General features: G+C 46.0%; 1 non-coding gene across 1 annotated transcript; it reads right to left on the reverse strand.

The window, feature by feature from the left end:
• Positions 1-6,421: 6,421 nt before the first annotated feature.
• Positions 6,422-6,496, reverse strand: TRNAM-CAU (transfer RNA methionine (anticodon CAU)). Its single transcript has one exon. It is a non-coding gene; the product is annotated as a tRNA-Met (tRNA).
• Positions 6,497-10,525: the final 4,029 nt, after the last annotated feature.

Below are 10,525 nucleotides of genomic sequence, written 5' to 3' on the forward strand. Positions count from 1 at the left end.
ACATCAGGGGTGTGTGGCCTAATATGCAAAGGAATTCCTGCTACAAAAAAAAGCCCTGATCATAACGACTCTGTGAAGTAGATTAGCCTGGTTATGACTGGCCTAAGGTCACCCTGCAAGCTTCCGTGATAGAATGGAGATTCCAACCTGGGTCCCCCAGACCCTAGTCTATCATTCTAAGCACTGTGGAGTGTTTGAAGCACTTCACACATATTTTCTCAGTCATCCTTGAAAAATGTTAGGGAGGCCAGTATTATTACTCTTAAACTACAGGTGGCAGGCCAAAGCTGAGAGAGACAAGCTACAGTGAACACACATACCATTGGTGGACACTGTATGCTTGATGCTTTTTTACTGAGTTATTCTCATGTGACATTCAACACATGGACAGCTGAATGTGTGACTGAAACTCCACACTTATCCAGAGATAGGTCCCTGGTTTAATTTAGAAAGTGGCACTGAGAGACAGTTTTTTAAAAAAAACAAAAAACCTGTAACATAGGCTGTGGTGTTGCATCATTTCTGTTTTATTTTTAAAAAGGAAGTGTCATTGGGTAGCTCTAGGAACTGCTGAAAAATTTATGGTTGTACCATAGAGTTTCTGGCAATTCCATAGAGTTTCTGTCATTTCTCAATTTTTACAGAAGTGACCTGATGCTGCAGCCGGCATTGTGTCTTTCCCATTTCCCCACCTACAACCCTTCTGCAATGCTGTCAAACCACTTATGTAAAAAACAGGAAATGGTATAGGTAGTTCTAGGATTTGCCAGAAACTCTGTGGTAAAACTGCCTGGCAACGCTAGTCCACCTCAGTTTCTTAACTGCTTTGAACATATTAGGTTCAGGAGTGAGAACACTCTCAGAGTGTTGGGAGAACTCTCTGTGTCTCTGTGAGAAGAACGAAAGGCAGATTGCTTTGTTGCCTGTTTGCTTAGAAAGACGTTTCCCTGATCTGATCAGAACTTGCTTGCGAGTCAGCGTCTTTTAAGATTTCAGCCTGACACACACATGTGGAAAAGGGGAACACTTCCCATCCCTGCTTTGCAAAATCAATAATATAAAACATATCTCCATTAAGCCCCAGTTTAATTGGAACTACATTTTCTTTAATCCCTGCCAGGGAAGAAAAAGCACACTAAATGAAAGGGAGACTATGGTTGCTGAAACCACGGGCCCACTTTTTATCTGCTTGACCTGCTTAAAAAGCTAAGCCAAGTTTCATTAAAAATTATTGGTCTCATAACTTTTGGGGGGCTTTTTTTTTGTGTGTCTTAAAATAGTCCCATATGGAGGCAATATCACGATGATGAAATTGTACCAGTCTGGGGGATTCCTCCCCCCACCCCACACCAAATTTCTACTCTATAAATTGAGAAGTAGTCTGGGAATTTTTTGGCCTCCTCTTAAAATCAAAAGCCAAGAAAAGAAGGTGGGGGGGAACCCGAGCCGGAAAGCTCTTTATGACGGGGACTGGATAAACAAAATGGGATGGTATCACCTCGATATTCCCAGATGCTAAACAATCACATACACTTCTTGATAGGTGAAGTACTGATCGGAGGGGAGCGAGAATCACGTTAAAGTCCTACCATTGCCTTCTCTCCGTTCCTTCCTCTCGGTGCTCACGTGGACAAGCGGTATTAAGGAATTCTTCCCTCTTGCAGTGGCATCTGCTAAAAATGTCAGATGTGATCACAAGTCTTCACAAAACAAGTATTTTAACAACCCCAAACCTTATGATAGGGTTATATTTCAACAACTCAAAAAAAGAACGCTGCATTATCGGATACCAAACAGCACAGATGTTCCTTAATAAACTGTTTGGTTTATGCATTGCATTAACTGTCATGAAACATTTATGCAGATTTCACATTAACAGAAGGTTTTAAAAGAGAGAAAAAAGAAAGAGAGAATCAGGAGAGGTTATGAAGAAAACTGTGGTAACCTTTGTTTTGAGGTGGTTTTTTTTTTCTTTCTTTTCTGGGATTTTATGGGGGTGTATTTTAACTCTTTGGGTTTCTGTTTCAAAAGACACAAGGGGCATGGCAGATTTTTTCCCCTTCTCCCCTCTGTTTTCAGTTCTGCTATCATTGCTTCCAGCTGATTTCACATTTTATAATGCAAATAGTGGGTGTATGGTTTTGAGCTTCTCTACTGTCAGCTGGTCAGTAGGTCTGGGGGATATATTTAATGGAATCTGACAGCTGATGGGACCGTTCCCATTGAAGGGGGGATTTGATATGTGGGATGAATATCTTGACCCTCAATTCGCCATATTAATGACTATTATTATTCAGACTCCCACAGACGATATAATTCTCCCTCACACTCCCCTTTTTCTTGGACACACCAGTACATTGATATAAAAGAAATGACTTATGGATGAGTTAGTCCGTATACTCATTGGAGTGCCTTTGTAGATAGCATGTCAAAACAGATTAGCTGTTTTGCCCGGCCATAAAATTAAAAGCTGTGGCTTTGTGAGGGATATACTTGTAAACAAAGCGGTCATAAAAGTGTAGGGGTTCTCTGCAGTTGTGTCCGACATCCAGCCAATGCGGTCTCTTTTTCACAGTAAGGAGAAAAAGAGAGAGGGAAGGGGGAGGGGGAAATCCCATCACTTTGGCCCAACTGGCGTTAATATGCAAGAGTCAACCAGTTAGACTGAGCTGCAACTTTGTCAGCATATGTCTCCGTCTCTGCGTCGCTCCCTATCTCCCTCCTTTTCTCTCTCCCTGTCTCTTGATTTGTTGAGGGAGGGGAAAAAAAATAGTTTTCACATGATCCAGTTTCAGGAACAGGAAAATGCATCTCTCCTGTTCTCATTGATTTTAGAACTCAATATGGATACATACGGGGGGCGCTAGGGAGGATTTAGAATCGGTCGCATCTTCTGCTTTGGACCCTCCATCTCATAACCATTTTTTTAAAAAAATCCAGTCTCAGGTGCACCGCAGACAAGTGATTCTTTTGTTTGCATTCTTTGCTGTTTCTACGCGCCAGATTGTACCCGCTTTTCAATACTGCTTGTGCGTCAATAAACCAGAGGTGAATATCCCTGCCTTGTGCAAATCAATGACAGACCCTATAAATTGCATATCAAGATCTTCCAGTATGCGACACAACCGAGTCTGCAGAAACATCAGCAGACAAGCAGCCAGGATTTCCTCATCTCTGAGTTGTAGCTGATTATGGATGGGCAGAACCAGTTAGGCTGGGTTAAGACTGCACTTTAATACGCAGAAACAAAATGGTGTCGATGTCAACTTTACCCTGGAACGAATGTTTCCAATTTCAGCTACTGTCCTCTTCTGGCAGACAGGAAGTCGGTCAGTAAGGTTTTAAGAATACTGAAAGAAAACCTCAGAGAGATTAGACTTACGAGGACCTGTTTGGTTTTAAAATATATGGTGAGTTTCTCTCTCTCTCTCTCTCTCTCTCTCTCTCTCTCTCTCTCTCAAGGATGGAAGCATAAAATCTATTATTGATCCTCAGCCATGTGCATTGCTTTGAATGCCTTTTAAAACCCAAGCCACTAGAAACGCCACAATCGATAACGCTTTTCACATTTTTTTTTTGGTGGGGCTGCAAATATGCAATTTTGTTTTCACTATTTAAAAGCATGTAATGTCCATCGTCTTTCATTTCTTAATAAATGAGACGGCAGGTAATGTCGCCATCCATTCAGTCCTTCTGCCTCTGATGAGTGGGACTGACCCATTAAAAACCCAGCTTGGCAACATTATGGATAGCTCTGTTGACAGATGAATATACGAAGCATAACGTATTTAGCTTGTTACCGTAACAAGTATTCTTTCTTTAAACAAACGAAACGAAACTGGAAAGAGTTTGAAACCCTCTGAGTGCAGCCGATCTTTTCCAAACTACCATCCGCCGAGCAGGGCTCTTGTTCTAGCAGGAGCTCCTCTGCATATTAGGCCACGCCCTCCTGATGTAGGCAATCTTCCCGGAGCTTACAAATGGCCCTGTACTAAGAGCCCTTTAAGCTCTTGGAGGATTGGCTACATCAGGGGGGCGTGGCCTAACATCAGGGGTCATTTTGTAGAAAAATAGGTGGTGGAGCTCATCCAGGGGTTGTTATGCAGCTGCGCCTACAGAATTGAGTCTACAATTCAATAGACAAGGTAGGTAGGTGGGGAGGAGGAGGGGAAACCCTCAGAAAGGTTCAGGAGCTGTGCTCCTGTGAGCTTCTGCTGAATCCGAGGCCTGCCTAATATACAAGAGGAGCTCCTACTAGAAAAAGAGCCCTGGTGCTGAGACACTAATCCAATGTACATGCAAAAGTTCAGCGTTGTATAAGAAATGTGTCAGTAACTTTAAAGGTGACTGTTGGACCACGGAGATGCAAATAGGGCCGGGTAATGAAATTGACATTTGGTTTCCATATTTTTGGTGGATGAAGTCGACTTGATGGTATTTCAATTACCATAAGACTGAAAGGCTCACTACGGGCTCTGCATTTCCTTAGCCAGATACTTTTGAAGGCCTTCAGAAGTTAAACTCTCTTAATTGCTTCTGAGTCATCTTTCACCCTCCCTTCTAAACTGCACCATCAGCCTAGGGATAGAGATGTCTTGAATTTCTCATCTCTGCATCTCTGAGCCCCAAAACCTCTCTTTTGATTACAGGTCTTCTCCGTGTGAATGGATCCCGCAATTCCTTAGTTTCTGACCGCTTTCATTGTGCTCATCTTTTTACCACGTCTTTTTCAACCTTCCTGCGTCAGTAAATTCACTTTATTTGTATCCCACCTTTCTTCTCAGCGGAGACCCAAAGCAGCTTACATCGCTCTCCTCTTCTCTGTTTTACCAACGGGGATCCAAAATTGGTGTACGTTGTTCTCCATTTTATCTTCACAACAACCCTGTGAACAGGGCTATTTTGTAGCAGGAACTCTTTTGCGTATTAGGCCACGGCCCCTGATGTAGCCAATCCTCCAGGAGCTTACAATAGGCCTTGTACTAAGAGCCCTGAAAGCTCTCGGAGGATTGGCTACAGCAAGGGTGTGTGGCCTAAAATGGAAAGGAGTTCCTGCTACAAACAAAGCCCTGCCAGTGGGGTAGGTTAGGCTGAAGAAGAAGACGAGATTGGATATATGCCCTGCCCTTCGCTCAGAGTGCCTTACAATCTCCTTTCCTTTCCCCTCCCTACAACAGGCACCCTGTGAGGTAGGTGGGGCTGAGAGAGCTTTGAGGGAACTGCTCTTGAGATAACAGCTCTAAGAGAGCTGTGACTGACCCAAGCTCACCCGCCTAGCTACACATGGAAGAGGAGTGGGGAATCAAACCTGGTTCTCTAGATTAGAGTCTGCAGCTCTTAACCGCTACACCAAACTGGCTCAAGGTCCCTCAGTACGCTTCCATTGCAGAGTGGAGATTCGAACCTGGGTTTCCCAGATCCTAGACCAGCACTTTAACCACTACATCACACTGGCTCAAGATATTTTATATACTTTAAGGAATCCCTACTCTCATATGAATCTACCTGACTGCACCAGTCATTTTAGACCAGGTCAGAATCAAGAAATATCTGGGGAATTTGGAGGTGAAGCCAGAACCAAAGTTGTGACAAGCAAGTCTGAACTCCAAAGGGAGTTCTGGCCATCACGTTTAAAGGGGTTGCATGCCTTTTAAATGCTCCCCCTCAAATGGAAACAATGGAGGATGGGGCACCATCTTTTGGCACCCACAGAATTGGACCCTCTGGTCCAATCTTTTTGAAACTTGGGAAGTGTTTTGAGGAGGGGCACCAGATGCAATGCTGAAAAATAGATGCCTCTACCTCAAGACACAGCCCGCCCAGAGCCCCAGATACCCATTGATTGATTGAGTCTCCATTATACCCTATGGGAACCAATCTCCATTATACCCTATGGGAACCAATCTCCATAGGGTATAATGGAGTGCCCAGCAGACATCCCCCCCCCCTTTTGATAACCTTGAAGTGGGGGGAGGGCTTCCAAACCAGGGGATCCCCTGTCCCCCAGCTGGGGATTGGCAATCCTAAATCATCTTCAAAAGACCTGTTTTGGGTGCCCCTATTATCTGAGGCTGGACAGGCGGCAATCTGAGAAACGGACTTCCTGGTTGTGGCACTGAAACTTTGGAACTCCCTCTCCACGCAGGTGAAGACTCTTCTGATTGCAGTTCCCTCAGAACTCTTGTCGGCCCCCCTCCACATTTGTGTTTCAGTGCTTATAGGATTTATTTAATTGGTTTAAAGATTTGTATGTTTTAGCTGAGTTTCAAATATTGCTTTGATCACTGAACATATGAAGCTGCCTTATACTGAATCAGACCCTCAGTCCATCAACGTCAGTATTGTCTACTCAGACTCGCAGCGGCTCTCCAGGGTCTCAAGCTGAGGTTTTTCACACCTACTTGCCTGGACCCATTTTAGTTGGAGATGCCGGGGATTGAACCTGGGACCTTCTGCTTATGAAGCAGATGCTCTACCACTGAGCCACCATCCCTCCCCAATGCATTCACTACCTCGGGGACCCTAAGCTGGGTGGAAAGGCAGCATACAATTTAAAAAAAAATAATAATAATATAACCTTACAGTAATGCAGGGCTTTTTTTGTAGCAGGAATTCCTTTGCATATTAGGTCACACACCCCTGATGTAGCCAATCCTCCAAGAGCTTACAGGGCTCTTAGTACAGGACCTACTGTAAGCTCAGGAAGGATTGGCTACATCAGGGGTGTGTGGCCTAATATGCAAAGGAGTTCCTGCTACAAAAGAAGCCCTGCAGTAATGTATGAAAACTATACATTGGGTGTACAAGATTTGTAGAATGAACAGGGAAACGTGGAGAACCAAAACTATTCCCACAAAGAAATGAAATGGGGGAAATTCCCATATGCCTACCTTGGACCAAGGAGATGTAATTAGGTTCCAGTGATTGGATTCACATTTGGTTTCCATACCATAAGAGGATAAGTTGACATGATAATTACTGCAAGACTGAAAACCCTAGGATGATGTGAATTCTGCAATTTTTTTTTTTTTTTAAAGCTGGTTACTTGAAAGGCAGAGTAGTTTGGTCTCTTAATTGCATATGAGTCATCTGCCATTCCCCCCTTTGTCTGAACTTTATGGTAAGGGTTTACTGAGCAGAGAAGAGAGGGCCGCCATTTCCCCTCTACGGCTCATATTGCGTTGGCTCCAGCAATGTGCAAGTGGAAATGTAAACAGATTCACTTGCTCAAGGTGTGCGGCGACACCTACAGCTTTCCTTTCTTGTACGTTATTGTGTTTCCAGGGCTGTTTTTGAGCAGGAACACACAGGAATGCAGTTCCGGATGGCTTGGCATCAGGGGGTGTGGCCTAATATGCAAATGAGTTCCTGCTGGGCTTTTTCTTCAAACAGTCCCGTGTGGAACAATGGTGACATCAGGGGGTGTGTGTGGCCTAATATGCAAATGAGTCCCAGCTGGGCTTTTTTAAAAAAAGAAAAAAAAATCCCTGTGTGTTTCCATCCCACTTTTCAAAAATCATTGTTCATATGAATCAGTGGTATGTAACACATCCATGTCAAATAATTCAGAAAAAAACCCACATACACAGAAAATTACATGCACTGTGCCATATGCAAATGAGGGAAATGACAGGATACAATTAGTACAACTAAATGCAAGCAGCCTGCACAACCTGATGTTCATGGGAGGAGCCCCCATTACCCCCTTGGCCAGCTTGGAGAAGGCATTTGTCTCTTTACATAGCTTCTATGTAAAGGGAGAGCCAGTTTGGTGTAGTGGTTAAGTGCGTGGACTCTTATCTGGGAGAACTGGGTTTGATTCCCAACTCCTCCACTTGCACCTGCTGGAATGGCCTTGGGTCAGCCATAGCTCTTGCAAAGGTTGTCCTTGAAAGGGCAGCTGCTGTGAGAGCCCTCTCAGCCCCACCCACCTCACAGGGTGTCTGTTGTGGGGAGAGAAGATATAGGAGATTGTAAGCTGCTCCGAGTCTCTGATTCAGAGAGAAGGGCAGGGTATAAATCTGCAATTCTTCTTCTTCTTCTTCTCCAAGCCAAGCCAGCTAGCAGCTTGGAGAATGCACTTAAAGTTAAAGCTGCCTTCTTTCCACCTCTCCCTCCCCATCTGTTTTCCTTCCTTCCTTCCTTCCTTCCTTCCTTCCTTCCTTCCCTCTCTCCCTCCCTTCCGCTCTCAAACATCTGATGTTCACGCCTTGTAGCTCTCAAACATCTGGCATTCATGTCTCGCAGCTCTCAAATATCTGACGTTTCTTCCGTGTGGCTCTTACGTTAAGCAAGTTTGGCCACCCCTGCCACAGGGTTTCCAAGGCAAGAAATGTTCAGAGGTGGTTTGCTGTTGTCTTCCTCTGCATAGTGACCTTGGTATTCCTTGGAGGTCTCCCATCCAAGTTCTGACCAGGGCCGACCCTGCTAAGCTTCTGGGAACTGATTCGATCAGGCTAGCCTGTACCATCTAGCCTGGGCAAGGCTTCTGGACCCCGATGCAAACCTAGCCATCGCATCCCGATGCACGTTTTGCAAGGGAGCGCAACCCCTTCCTCAGACCTTGAGCTTCAACAAGGCTTATGAGCGATGCCTGCACAGCGTTCCCCACCAGCCACGATTCTCCTGCCCGACGCGCTTTCGGTTTAATGGAATAGATTATTTTCACTTTCAGATCCAGCGGCTGGCTGGCATTTTATTTTGCGAGAGCTTTGGAGGTGCTTCATTGATTCCCACCACAGCTGTTTGCTGTTTTCTTCAGTCAATATTGTCACATAATGAAAAACTTGATTCAGCTGGTCAGATCCAGCCAGGCACTTGATACGGAACAGAGGTGCGCCGCAGCACTGTTTTGAACAAAACATCGCCACTTCCTTCTTGCGTGTGCCAAAATTGCTCTGGAGAAACAGCTCTCGACACTCTTAGACAATTATATTTCACTGAAAGGGATTGCCGCTTCCAGGGCTTTTTTTTTTTGTAGCAGGAACTCCTTTGCATATTCGGCCATATACCCCTGATGTAGCCAGTCCTCCAAAAGCCTACAGTAGGCCCTGTACTAAGATCCCTGTAAGCTCTTGGAAGTTTGGCTACATCAGGGGTGTGTGGCCTAGTATGCAAAGGAGTTCCTGCTACAAATAAACCCCTGGCCACCTCCCTCTGGATTATTGAAATCCCTTATTTCACAAGCAGGGGTCGTTTTGTAGAAAAATAGGTGATGGAGCTCATTAGCATAACTCATTAGCATATTCCACCCCGCCCCCCCCAGCCAAAAAGAATCCAATGCAAGAAAGGAGAGCCCCGGTTGTGCGGGGCCTGCTTGGGCTGGCTAGAAATCCAGACAGCCCCAGCAGGTCTCGCTCGCCTGGGGCTCTCCTGGGCTGCCCTCCTCAGTCAAAAGGCCAGCAAGCCACCCATCACCCAAAATCTCATAAGAAGTGGAGAAAGGGTGGCACGGGCTTTTCCAGAGGTTAATGAGGGCAGTTGGGGGTGTGACAAAGCTCCTGGTGGTTGGCTGCCCGCCCGTTTTCCTAATCCAGGGATTGTTATGCAGCTGCACCTCCTATTCAATGGACAAGGCAGGTGGGGAAGAGGAGGCGGAACCCTCAGAAAGGCTCAGGAGCTGTGCTCCTGGGAGCTTCTGCTGAATCTGAGGCCTCATCACAAGGTGTATTTTGATTTCATGCTCCAACCCAGTGAGTTTCTGACTCAGGATCTTCTGGGCTCCAGGTGGGGACTGGAGATCTCCTAGAAGTACATCTGAGTCCCAGATGACCTAAATCGATTATTTATTCATGTAAGACATTTCCTCCACTTCTTCTGGAGAAAATGGCTGCTCTGGAAGCAGGGCTGGGCCCAGACTGCTTGGCACCCTAGGCAAGGCTAACTACTTGTGCTCCCTCCACAAGGAGACACAAACACACACAGAGGCCCATAGGACAGAATGGAGAGATAGGGCCAGCACTGTGGCGTGACCCCACGGAAGGGGTCGCCCCGCCAGCCCGCACCTCTCGAAGACTCCAAGAGGTACAGGGGTGGGGAGATCTTTTCCTTGGTTTTGCACCCAGGGTATAAAAGCAAGAAGAAAGCCCCACCACCTGCGCCTCTTGGAGACTCTGAGAGGTGCCAGTGGGAGCGCCACATCCAATTCTGTGCCCTGGATCATCGGCACCCTAGGCGATTGCCTAATTCGCCGACTGGGTGATCCAGCCCTGTCTGGAAGGTGGACTGCACGGCAGTATACCCTGCTGAGGTCCTTCACTCCCCTAGCCCCTGCTCTCCCAGGCTCCAACCTCAAATCTCCAAACCCAGTATCCTTTCAGTATCCAAACAGCCAGCCAGTTTGGTGTAGTGGTTAAGTGCGCGGATTCTTATCAGGGAGAGCCGGGTTTGATTCCCCACTCGGCCACATGGACCTGCTGATGCAACCTTGAGCCGGTCACAATTTCTCGCAGAGCTGTTCCTCTCAAAAGCCGTTTCTGTCAGAGCTCTCTCAGCTCCACTTATCTCGCAGGGTGTCTGTTGTGGG

This window comes from Heteronotia binoei, chromosome 14, assembly GCF_032191835.1.
Source record: "Heteronotia binoei isolate CCM8104 ecotype False Entrance Well chromosome 14, APGP_CSIRO_Hbin_v1, whole genome shotgun sequence".
Taxonomy (NCBI): domain Eukaryota; kingdom Metazoa; phylum Chordata; class Lepidosauria; order Squamata; family Gekkonidae; genus Heteronotia; species Heteronotia binoei.